At 40.9% G+C, this 13,680-nt stretch overlaps 1 protein-coding gene across 2 annotated transcripts in view; it reads right to left on the bottom strand.

Moving 5' to 3' along the window:
* ATG7 (autophagy related 7) overlaps positions 1 to 13,680 on the bottom strand; it is a 533,052-nt gene that overhangs the window by 295,975 nt on the left and 223,397 nt on the right. The gene's annotated exons all lie outside the window — the stretch shown is intronic.

The following is a 13,680-nucleotide window of genomic DNA, read 5'->3' as shown; positions in this document are numbered from 1 at the left end:
AATATCATATGATTATTTCATAGTCTATATAAAACATGCACATCTTTAAAAGAAGATTGTACCCACCATATTGGTGAAATACAAACTTTCCTGAAATTCACTTGAACTTATGGGTACTACTTCATTCATCAGCATATCAAAAATTGCATTATACACATTGATTTTGATTGATCTATCATACAACATAACCCAACCAGATGGCTGTCTGCAAAGTTTCAGAGGAACTGCAGGGAAGCTGTTTCAAGAATTTGAAAAGAAACACAATAAAAAGAAATAAAAGAATAGCAACCATAGGTGCTGAAATGTATACTTTACTTCAGTCATCCTAGCCCAAACAGCAGGTTGTAAACAAAGGAAAAGGGGGACCCCACAGCATGATAACCATGATAACCATGCTATAAGAAAGCTAACAATGTATTTGGGTATATATGATACCTTCGTTAGACTGCGGAATATGAATGATGCTAGTTTTAGAGATGACTATAGACTATTCCCTAAGCAGGGTCCTGTGACCAAGCACCAATAGTCCCAAAAACTTGCATCTTAAAACATTGTTAGTCTTACAAGGGTTTTCATTTAACAAATTTTATTTTGGCGTCACATGGTACTCCCTTTTTCTAAATCACCACCAACCAGGTGTTTATCTAAATGTCCACTATAGACGTTCAACACTCGGTTACCACAGGTTTAGAAATAGAGTGATTTTCAAGTAATATTTCTAATAAAAATTGAAAAAAATAGTAACTTGAAAAAAATTGTTGCGGGAAGGGCTGATAGTTTCATACAATTTTTCACACTGTTGTCATCAAGGTAAACAGAGTTATGTGATAATGAACTTCTATAGTGGGCATTTAGATAAACACCTGGCTGGTGGTGATTCTGGTTAACTGGTTTATTACATTTTGGCATCACTCCCTTTCTCTAAGCATTAAGAAAAATTGTCTATTGGAACCAAAGAGAACATTTCTATGAAGATTTTTTTTTTATTTTCCAGAGGTTTGGATATTGTGAATAATAAAAAAAACAAATTCTGAAAGGATTAGATTATACCCATACAAAACACAGAGGGGTAGATTTTTTAAGTTATGCGTGGGCATAGATTTGTTCGCGCAACCCGGCGCAAACAAATCTACGCCCGATTTTATAACATGCGTGCGCTGCCACGCGCATGTTATAAAATCCAGGGTCGGCGCGCACAGGGGGGTGCACAATTGTTAAACCTGCGAGCGCCGAGCCGTGCAGCCTGCCTCCGTTCCCTCTGAGGCCGTTCTGAAATCGGAGCGGCTTTGGAGGGAACTTTTTTCCGCCCCCCCCCCCACCTTCCCCTCCCTTCCCCTACCTAACCCACCCCCCAGCCCTAACTAAATCCCCCCCTACATTTGTTCAGAAAGTTACGCTTGCCTGAGGCAGGCGAGCGCCAGCTGGCTGCCGGCTCGCCATTTCCCGGCCCGGGGGCTGGTTCGGAGTCCTTGGCCACGCCCCCGGAACAACCCAGGGCAGCATCACGCCCATGGCCCCGCCCCCGGAATGCCCCCGAATACCGCGCCGCCCGCAACACACATCCTGGGGCTTTGCGCACGCTGGCGGCCTATGCAACATAGTCCAGAGCTTAACTATGCGCTGAGTAAAAAAATATTTTCTTAACGTATCACCTAGTAGCTTCATTGTGTGTCCCCTAATCTTTGAAAGAGTAAATAGCTAATTAATGTTTAATCATTCCACTCCACTTATTGATTTATAGACCTCTATTTCTCCCCTCCGTTGTCTCTTCTCAAAGCTGAAGAGTCTTAATCTCTTTAGTCTTTCCTTTTAGGGGAATCATTCCATCCCCTTTATCATTTTGGTGGCTCTTCTCTGAACCTTTTCTAATTCTGCTATATCTTTTTTGAGATGTGGTGACCAGAACTACTCACAATATTCAATATGAGGTTGTACTATGGAGTGATACAGAGGTATTATGATATTCTCTGTTTTATTCTCCATTCCTTTCCTAATAATTCCTACCATTCTAATTGGTTTCTTGGCTGCTGCTGCACATTGAGCAGAAGATTTCAATGTGTTGTCAACGATGATGCCTAGAACCTTTTCCTAAATGGTGACTCCTAATGTGGAAACCTTGCATTGTGTAGCTATAATTTGGGTTACTCTTCCCTAAGTGCATCATTTTGCACTTGTCCACATTAAATTTAATTTGCCAATTGCATGCCCAGTCTCCCAGTTTTGCAAGGTCCTCTTGTGATTTAGCTATTATGAATAATTTTGTATCATCGACAAATTTGATCACTTCACTCGTTCCCATTTCCAGGTTGTTTATAAATAAATAAAAAAAGCAGTGCCCCAGAACAGATCCCTGGGGCACTCTACTATTCACTTTTCTCCATTGAGAAAAGTAATCATTTAGCCCTACTCTCTGTTTTCTATCTTTTTTACCAGTTCCCAATCCACATAGGACACTGCCTCATATTCCCCTGTCTTTTTACTTTCCGAAGAAGTCTCTCATGAGGGACTTTGACAAATGCTTTCTGGGAATCCAGAAACACTATATCAACTGGCTCACCTTTATACATGTTTATTTATGCCCTCCAAAAAAAAATGTAGCAAATTGGTTAGGCAAGTCTTCCCTTGGCTATATACATGATGGCTTTGCCCCATTAAAATATGGGGCAAAGCCATCATGGTGCCCTATTTAAAAATTGGCATTACAGTGGCATCTCTCCAGTCTTCAGGTACCATAAACTATTTTAATGATAGTTGACAAATTACTAATAGAAGGTCCACAATTTCATTTTCCAGTTCTTTCAACACGCTGGGATGTCTACCATCTGGTCCAGGTGATTTGCTACTCTTTAGTTTGTCTATTTGCCCTAGTACATCTTCCATGTTCACTGAGATTTGTTTCATTTCTGCTGAATCATCACCTTTGAATATCATTTCTGGCATGGATATCTCTCTTACATCTTCCTCAGTGAAGGCCGAAGCAAATAATTAATTTAGTCTCTCTGCTATGGCTTTATCATCCCTAAGTTCCCCTTTTACCCTTTGTTTATCTAATGGTCCAATTGACACCCTCACAGGCTTTTTTACTTCGAATGTACCTGAAAAAGGTTTTATTATGCGTTATTGTTTCCATGGCAAGCTTCATTTCAAATTCTGTTTTTGCCTTCCTTATGAATGCTTGGTATATAACTTGCCAGTGCTCATGCTGTTTCCTGTTTTCTTCATTTGGATTCCTTTCCCATTTCTTGAAAGATGTTCTTTTAATTATTTATTTGATTTGATTTCTATACCTCTTATCAAAAATCCTAATGGATTACATTTTAATAGCCTCTCTCACTTCACCTTTTAACCATGCTGGTAGTTGTTTAGTTTTCCTTCCACCTTTTCTAATGCATGGAATACATCTGGTCTGGACTTCCAAGATGGTATTTTTAAACAATGTTCATGCCTGATGTAAACGCTTAACCTTTGCAGCAGCTCCTTTCAATTTTTTTCCTTTTTCCTCATTTTATCATGTAGTGATCACCATTGCCAAGTGGCTCCAACACTGTTACCTCTCGAACCAAATCCTGTGTTCCACTAAAGACTAGATCTAAAATAGATTCCCCTCTAGTTTGTTCTTGTACCATCTGCTCCATGAAGCAGACATTTATTTTATCTACAAACTTTATCTCTCTAGCATGTCTTGATGTGACATTCACCCAAACCCTACACTACCCCACCCACTCTGTCAACCAGCCCCCCCTTTAGCCATCACCAAAAGCAGTTTACTCTGTCAGAAACACCATACAAAACAACCAAAATTTAATCATTTTTCTAAACAAAAATAATCCCTTTGACAACAATACTCCCTAGGAATTTTATTCAACAGGGACTTAGCTATCACTGAAAATACTCTTCCCCTAATTCTTTGTAAATGGGTTTCCTTCATCAAAAGCATACACAGTAAATCCTGTGAGGACTGCAATGCCTGAGATGGCATATAACCAGATAATCATGCCTGCAGATATTCAGAACTTAGCCCATCCAACCCACTACCACATCCAATCTCTTATTCAATTTATCTAAATCAGCCCATCAATTCTGTTACAGGTTAAAAGATCTGAATGACATCTGCAAACATATGGAATCTTAACCCCACTGAACAGATAATACCACATAAAACTGTTATATATAAGTTGAACAAGTCTTACTATTTAGTCCATTTATTTATCGGAGGGAGGGAGTCAGGCCATGGAGGACCAGGGTTTCCATCTGGCTAGCTGTGCTGTTCTTGTGGCTGCTATGAACCAGGGAGCAGGCGGGCAGATTATTAAGGGGGAGAAGCGGGGAAGAGATTCAGCAACTGCCTTCCTTCTGAACATTTAAATATTTAGAGGTAGATTTTCAAAATTCATTTAGACAGATAACTCACAAGTTATCCATTTAAATGAGTCATACAGCATATTGATCCTCTTATCTGGCTAAATTGTAACAGGATATAAAAGGGGTATTTTGGGGGAGTTCTGGAGAGGGGTCCCATTATCCGGCTAACTTAGCCAAATACTGGGTATATCCAGCTAAGTTAGCTGCATAACTTGGAAGCAAGTCTAAAGTTATCTGGCCTCGTGTGGCCAGATAACTAGCTACTTACATGCATATCTTAAAAGATATGTGGGTAAGTAGCACACCTAAAAAAAAAAATCAAAGCATCAAGTTGAGGACCTCCCAGCCCGATGTCCATCTCCTCACCACAATTCTGTAAGCCACCCTCCCCCTGCTTACCCAGAAACTTGGCCCCTAACCTAAGTAATGCTGGAAGCAGCCGGGATCGCATAGAACAACGATCCCAGCAGACAAGGGCACTGCTTTTCAAGGTAACGGGTGGATGGGTTTCTTGTGGGCGGGGGGCGGGGAAGTGGATGTTTGTGGGGGGAGCAGAAGAGGTAGTATTAAAATTTCTTTAGTGGGGAGGGAAGGGAGAAACCTGAAGGCCCAGGCCATCATAACTTTAAATGTTATTTTGTACTTAGGGGCCAGGTTTCTGGGTAAGTAGTGGGGAGGGGGGTTTAGAGAAATGTGATAGGGAGGTGGGCATCAGGCCGGGAGGCCCTCAGCTTGATGCTTTGCTCTTGTTTCTAAAGACTGTGTCCTTACCTGCAGATTTCCCTTTCTTGCCAGATCTTCTAAGACAGCCTTGTGCTTCTATTTAGTTGCTCCTGTGGATCCCATGAACACCTCTTGGAGCTTCCAGACTGACCCTGGCTCACTCAGACTATCGTTAATAAATGTTCTAGCCTGGATTGTTACTACAGAGCCTGGACCCTTGAATAAACCTAGACCCATAGATTGCATATTCTGGACCCAGGACTCGGAACCCAAACCTGCAAGCAGGCTATGAAAGGAAACCGACAATAAATGGGCCAAATAGTCTTTATCTACAAACATTCACTATGTTACTATTTGACCCATTTCAGTAAGTTGCTTTTCTGTAAGACAAACTGGAAATAACTCTTAAAGCTCTAACTGGTAATAAATACTAAGTGGCAAAGTTTACATTCTAGAAAAGCTCTGGATAGGCTGAATCATGCACTAGCTGATTTAGGGTTTTTATTTATGTAAATCACAGTGTGTGTAGCCTTCTATTTATTTCAGGACAGGTCTCCTAAGATAACATTTCAGTAGCTCAAAAATGCTTAAATTGCTCATTTGAAAACATTCAAGTTGGTTGAATCTGACACTTATATCAACTTTTTACAGCCAAGCTTCTTTAAATTGCATGCACATAAGCAAACTAGTCATTAAAGAAAACATAATAAGCTACTATGGGTTTTTAAAAGCATCAATAAAAATAAGAATTTAAGTGGTTTGTCTCTTAGGAAACCAAATTGCTCTTTTTTCTGGCAGATAATAAATAGTACACTGCAGTCATCCTCTCTGTTTTTCCTTAAGCATGGCTCCATTATTCTTCAGTATGCCACAAGTCAGTGTTTTATTCATGGATTTACACAAACCTACTATTTACCATTTCTTTCTTTGCCATTGTCACTTCGCTTTCAGCAATTCAGCACTTACATTGTAAGTAAATGGACAAAAATGGCAGAATATGCCGGTGAGATTACTTTTCAATTATGATGCAAGCAAAAACAGACAGTTCCCTAGGATCCTTCATCCTTTTATATAAATGACTGAATGCTAAGAAATACATTATTCGGTGGGTCCATGACACTTTTTGGCTCAAATAATAACTCCCCACCCCCGCACCCTCCATTATCAGGTATATATAGGGCACCCAACCGGCAATGTATGTGTGTACTTTTGAGGTAATTAAAAATCTATTATTGTTGTGTTGACATGTTTGGTAGCCCATTACAATCTATTTCCCCATTCTGGTTAGGTGGATGGTAGTTAATGCCCCTCCCCCCCCCCCCGCCCCCCATCATATATGGAACTTCTAACCATAGAAATTCCTGCAAGATTTGTGCCCTATTTATAATGCCATCCCATCACCAGTTCAATCTGCTCCATTATTTTAATAAATTTTGTACCTTGGGATCATTGATTGTTCTTTTTTCACCAAGTCTCTGAGATGCCCATTATGTTAGTATCTTTATTTAAATACTGTAATTATCTCATCTTATTTTTTTAGACTTCTGGCATTTGCATACTGACACCTAAATGTATCCTTTTTATTCTTTTTCATAACCTATTTAACATCAGTTGATGGAAGTTGGGAATCAGCTTTTTCCACATCTGCACCGACAGGCCACACTGATTTTCCCTTTCTGATAGTATCGTTTATGGATACCCTGCACTAAACTATGCTCTCTTGAGTGAATGCTGGCTTTCCCTCATGATCTAGTTTAAAAGGTACTCTATCCCCTTTTTAATTGTTAGTGCCAGCAGTTGGGTCCATTTTGGTTAACTTGGAGCCCATCCCACTGGAATAGGCTCCCCCATTTCTAAAAAGCTCCCCAATGCCTAATGAATCTGAAGGATTCTTCCCTGTACCATTCCCACATTGAAACTGTAGCTCAGTTTGCCTCTGGGGTCCTGAACATGGCACTGGTAGCACTTCCAAGAATGCTACCCTGGAAACTCTGGATTTTAGTTCCCTACCTAGCACCTTTTTATGTCATCTGTGTCTACAAGAACCGTGACAGATGACTCCTCCCCAGCACTCTGTCCTATCTAGGCAGTATGTGAGGTCTGCTACCCTTGCAGGCAAGGCAAGTTATGGCTGCCATCCATCCAGCTATATGCCTAAAAACCAAATTGCCAATAATAACGACAGTTCTGTCTCTACCATACCATATATAAAGCCCTGAAGAGGCACATCGGTGCCAGAGGATAAAAAAGGTCCCAGCTACAGGATCACTTTTGACCAATGATGCCTTCTTTCTTGGTGATCTTACTCCTCACTAAGGAGGCACAGGAGCAGCCAGAGTAGAGATAAGACCACTCTACTATGTCCCTGAAGGTCTCCTCTATATAGCTCTCTGTGGGGCCGATGCAATATTTTTGTGCAGAAAGCAGGCGCTATACAGTCAGCACCTGCTTTCTTAACGTGCCCCCAGGCACCCCTTCTGGGGGCGTCATGCAATATTTAAATTAGGGGTCACGTTAGCAAGGAGGCACTAGGGACGCTTGCGCGCCCCTAGCGCCTACATGCTAACGAGAGCCTGATTGGCATCGGCTGTCCGCCAGATAGAAAAACCAACGCCGAGTTTATCGTGTCAGTTTTCCTATACGCCGCACAGCCAGGGGTTCAGGAAACAGACGCTTGTCAATTGAGAGTCTGTTTCCTGCACCTGACTGCTGGCGGTTTTTTTTTATTTAAACTTTTTATTTTTAAGTTAATTTTGTTTAGTTTTAATTCCTATTTAATATAGCAACTATTAAGTAGGAGGCAGTACAGAAAAGCAATTTTTCCTACTTTTCTGTACTAGTTTAAGGAGCGCTCAGCAATTAACGCCTGCTCCGGGCAGGCGTTAATTTCTGATTGTAAAAATGTGCGTCCTGGATGCACATTTTTTCTTGCATCTGGAGTGAATAATTAATAGGCTCATTCACATGCATTTGCAGGTGATTAGCTCTATTAGTTTCACTCCGCATTGGATGCACGTTGTAGAGGCGCTAATCCCCTTATTGCATATGAGTATTAGTTAGTGCCTCCACAACCCGCGTCCAACAGTGGGTTATACAGTCTCAGTTCCTGGTGACCATGCTCCTCCAAGGCAGTAAAAGGGCTGCCACTGAGGAGATGGGACCGCTCTATTATGTCTCTATATACCTCTATGTCTGCATCAGCTCCTCCAGGTTGGCCACTCTAGCTTCCAAAGACCATATTTGTTCTCTGAATGCTAGGAGATCTTTGTACAAGGTGCTCACATATAAATTCTCCCCAAGTGGAAGACAGTCATACATGCGGCACTGTGCAAGTAACTGGATAGCCCCCATCCCACTGCTGGACTGCTTCCTTCATATTTATTTTTACTCTCAGAAACTGAAAATTTCTAAGCAATAAAAACAAAGCTGAACTGGAGTTCTGTCTAAACTCGGAATACACAAGAGTTCTAGTAAACTTTCAGAGGGCAAGGGGAATTTATACACAGGTATGAGTATATGCCAAAGAGGATCCTTACAGAAAAGGAAAACCTACCCACACATTATAAAATTTGGGGAAAAAATATATGCTAGGGTGGGTTGGAGTTGGGTGGGTAGGAACAACAATCTGTTTAGAAAAGATAGGGTTGGCAGAAAAGGGGGAGAAGTAACTCTATGTCAAACATAATATCAAAGTGTCAAATGCAGAGCGCTTGGGATAAAGGGGAGGCACTGTGGGCTGTATTGGAGAGAAGTCTGTAGTTTTTTGTAAACCGACATGATGTGTCCTACGAATGCCGGTATAAAAAAGTTTTAAAATAAATAAATAAATAAATAAAATAAGTCTGTAGACCACCCCAACTCAAGGAGAGGGACTAAATAGAGATATGACTGAAATTCATGCAAAAGGTGGGCAAGAAAAGGGAGCTGGTGCTGTTAGGAAATTATCTGTCAAATGTTAATTGGAGTATCCTGTCAGCACATTCATTTAGAAGTAAAGAGATTCTGAATGCCCTTCAAGGGGCTAGCCTCAACCAAATCATAATGGAACCCACGAGGGAAGGGGAAATACTGTTACAAACAGTGACAGTGTTTCTAATGTCTGGATAACTGCACTTTTTAGCATCTGTGACCACCAGCTGGTATGGTTTGATATTACCACTAAAGTGGAAAGGAGTCATGCAAAGTTAAATGTTCTCAATTTTAAAATATTGACTTTTGTACAATGAGGAACAAACCGAGACTCTGACAGGATGGGAGGTGGTAGGAGAAGTGAAAGAACAGTAGGCTAAACTAAAAGAAGCTATACCAAGGGCAACAGATTTTTATGTCAGGAAAGTTAATAAAAGCAAGTGGAAAAGAAAACCAGTAGGGTTTTCCAAAAAGGTAGATGAGAAAGTAAGAGCTAAAAGGTTTGCATTAAAAAAAACAAACAACAAAGTATCCCCAAAAAAAGAACACAGGAAAGAATATCTAGTTAAGCTAAAACGCTGAAAAAGAAGTCATGATGGCCAAAGCATGAATGGAAGAAAAGATAGCAAAAGAAGTAAAAGGAGGTGACAAAACTTTCTTTGGACATATCAGTGAAAGAAGGAAAGCCAGAGGTGGTACTGTAAGACTGAGGAGATGAGAAGCAATGTGTGGAAAGAGATGAAGAAAAAGCAGAAATGATAAATAAATACTTATGTTCAGTTTTCACTGAAGAAGGGGTTGGAGGACTCTTGATAGTTGCCAAGGGCACATGTGAAAGCAGGATAGATACAACCCTATATATGGAGGAGAGTGGGTTGGTTTGGCTGCTGAGGCAGCGAAGCAACAATCTGAAGAGAAAAAAAATGAATGAGAAGAAAAATGTTTTTGAGAGAATGAGAATCCGATCATGCTGTTGCTTGGACAAAAAAGACTGAAGAAGCACCGAGGCAACACCTGTATGGGAACTCCCATACATGCTTAGGAGAGCTGAGTCTGTTTGGTGCCATCAGATGACATTACTCACATATCATGGCAAATTTAGACTATTTTATTTTATTTATTTAAAAGTATTTATATACCGCTTTTTAAAATAAAATTTTATCAAAACGGTTTACAACATGTTAAAATAAAGTAAAAATAAAATATAACTAAAATAAACTTAAAATACATAAATTTAACTAAATAGCTAGATAAATATTAGCTAAAACAAATTATTAAATAACAAAATAATAATAATGGTAACATGCCATGGGTAAAGAGTAGGGAGGGTAAAAGGGATGGAGGGGGGGAGGGGGGTAGCAACTTATCGAATTGTAATGTCCTAGAAAGAACACAGATGGGATGATGGAAAAACATGCATAACTCCTTTGAAAATTCACCTGTTAGACCCCCACCTTCCTCAGCACATCTCTAAGAAGCACAAGATGGAGTAAGGAGTGAAGGTGTGAGAGTATGGGTGAGAAGAGTGGGGAGAGAAGAGAATATGGATCAGTAGATTGGATAGGAAGGGGAAAGACTGCAAAGTAGAGGGAGAGATCCAGAAGTAGAGAGGCTGCATGCGTGGGACCTCTATGACATTCTCATATCCCAAAACACACACTCTTTCCCTCTACCTCCCAACACACTCTTCCTTTGTTGCATTAGTTCACCGATGTCAACTCTCCTCTATGTAAACTCAAACCCTTCAACATCTTCTTTTACCTCTTGAAGAACATGATAAAAGGCCACAAATTGTGCTATGCAGGTTTCATAGCCATTGAACCCCCCTCTAGTTCTCACCCCCCCACCCTCCCTCCCCCCTGTACCCCCCTGTACCCCCCATTGTTCAACCTCTTAGCCTCATCTCCCTACCCCCCCCACAAGTCGCTCCTTGTATAAGTCCTCTGTAAATACTGTAATTCAAGCTTTCATTATTCGATGTAAGCTAAGTTTGTGTGTTCATTTTATTCTTTTGCAGTTACCTGTTATATGACTAGTTCCCTGTAAAGCGCTACTATGCCAAGTTCATGTTCTATGTAAACCGATGTGATACTCTGAGTGTATGTCGGTATATAAATATTTCTTCCTTCAAAAACGTTCTGACTTCTTGGTCCATCAGCTGAATAAGGGAGCTACATTTGGGTGACAAGTAGGTGTAAAAATACTGTATGTCACCAATGTTTTGACAGCCAGATAAGCGGAATAGTTGTTCAGCAGCAGCAGCAGCAGCATCCTGAAATTTTCAGGTCGCCCAACTTGCTGGAATGCTTTCTTTTGGCCATAAAAAGGATACATTTATAATAGTGCATATTCATTACCTGGCAAATAAGTGCTTAAGTTACATCGATTTTCAAAGTGGACTGATGCACATAAGTCCGCTTTGAGAATTAACCCAGTAAAACTACACACACACAATTACAATATTTTTCGCTCTATAAGATGCACCTGACCATAAGACACACCTAGAATTCAGAGGGGGAAAATGAAAAAAAAAAATGGTGTGCTAAACCGGCCCTGTTCCCGGGGGACTGTGCATCTTATGGAGCAAATCAGGGGAGTGCATAAAATTGTTTTTTGTCCCCATTTCATTTTCGGGTCCGGGGAAGGCCATTTCGGTCCACTCCCCAGATCAGAAAACTTTTATCGTTCTCTTTCTGAAAAAAACAAACAAAAAAACCCCCCCATCCCAACCCTTTAAATTTAATTAACTACAACCCCCCACCCTCCTGCCAAAAGTCCCTGGTGGTCCAGCGGGGGTCCGGGAGCAATCTCCTGCACTTGGGCCGTCGGCTGCCAGTAATCAAAATGGCGCCGACGGCCCTTTGCCCTTAGTATGTCACAGGGGCTGACCAATGGCACCGGTAGCCCCTGTGACATAGTAAGGGCAAAGGGCCATCGGCGCCATTTTGATTACTGGCAGCCGACGGCCCACGAGCAGGAGATCGCTCCCGGACGCCCGCTGGACCACCAGGGACTTTTGGCAGGTCTTGGGGGGGGGGGGGGGGGTCAGGAGGCTGGGGGGTTGTAGTTAGTTTTGTTTTTGTTTTTAATATTCGCTCCATAAGATGCACAGACATTTTCCCCCCACTTTTGGGGGAAAAAAAGTGCATCTTATGGAGTGAAAAATACAGTACATCTGCTATTTGGTGCATTTAGGTTTGCTAAGAGAATTTATGTGCATACTTTTAAAAAATTAAAAATAAGAATATGTCCCAATCCCACAATGCACCTTCCTTATGCATGTAAACGTAAATGCAAACAGTGTGTATGGTGTAATTTTATGCATGTATTAGTTGCACAATTCTCTAAAGAGTCATTTCTATGAGTAAAGCATTACTTTACCCACAGAAGTCCCTTTAAAGAATTGCCCTCCCTATGGTTATTAAGCCAAACACTGGTGATTCATGCCCACTTGTAGGACCAGTAAATAACAGGAAATATCTTCACCTTCTCAAAAGCTCGTGGATGGGCACTTTTACCAATAATTAGCACTTGTCTGTGCCAGCTGCATTGCAACACATCTTGACATTCAGCATTTCCTTTACCCCACATGCGGCTATCCCATCGCTGTAAGTAAGGGTGTTGCTTAGCAAACATCTCCAGAACAATCTTGTTCTGGCTGCATTGCAGAGACATTCTGCAATTAAGTTATTAACATGCAGTAGCTGAGCAAAGCCTTTGACATACTTCTGTGCAGCCTCATGATCTGCACACAGTTTTTTTCTCAGTGGTTCAGAGATGACAAATGCCATGGTGACACTTACAGTCACATTCACTTTGAATCTTCATTTGTATATGGAAAAAAACTTGACATTCTCCATTAACTCAGACCCTGATACAGGAACACCTTCACTGCAACAATGGCAGAACCACTCACATAGCAAACCGTGAGGGCCTCGTAATGTTTTCTATTTAACCATTCTCATTACAGAATCATTCTCGGCATAAAAATTTAGAATCTTGTCTTTCTATACTCTTAAATAGTAATTACTGTTCGCTTAACAGTGTATTTTGGCTGGAGATTAGTAATCATTTGGCCCATGATTAAATTTTTTAAGCAGCTCCACTTTCTGCAGAATGGATAGTGCATACATCTTCCTTTTCACACCTGGACTAAAATTTCAAAATTTTGTGCTTAAGGGTTTGCTCCTTTTTCTGCAAGGTTCACCATTGCCACCAATGTTAGAAACAAGAGAGGAGCAAGGATGCTGATCTGCTTTGGCTGCATTTGCATAAGAGCAGCCTGCAATAAATTCAGGTCCTTTGGGCCCTTTTCTGAAAGGCTCTCCACTGCTAGAAACACTGTGAAAAATAAAGAAATGCTGCTAATCTGCTGTGGCTGCCGCAGCTGCAGAGTTGATAATGAGGCTGAGGCACTGGATTATGACATCTGTATAGTGCTCAAATTCCACATAACGTTTTTACGGATAAAAGATCACAGTCTTGGGGCTATGAATTTTTCCAGATAATGAGCTTTTACATTTAATAGATCTTTGGATAAATGGTGCTCTATTGTACCAATCAAGTGTTAAACATTTTGGATTCTGCTTTGAAAATGTTGACTGCAGCCTGCAGGTGAGCCTTTTGTGGTGCTGTAATGTGTTGATTGGTGGAAGAGTTTTCCCACTTTTCAAAAATCCAAGTTAA

Source organism: Rhinatrema bivittatum, chromosome 4 (genome assembly GCF_901001135.1).
Source record: "Rhinatrema bivittatum chromosome 4, aRhiBiv1.1, whole genome shotgun sequence".
Classification (NCBI taxonomy): domain Eukaryota; kingdom Metazoa; phylum Chordata; class Amphibia; order Gymnophiona; family Rhinatrematidae; genus Rhinatrema; species Rhinatrema bivittatum.
This window is presented reverse-complemented; position numbering and strand designations above follow the sequence as displayed.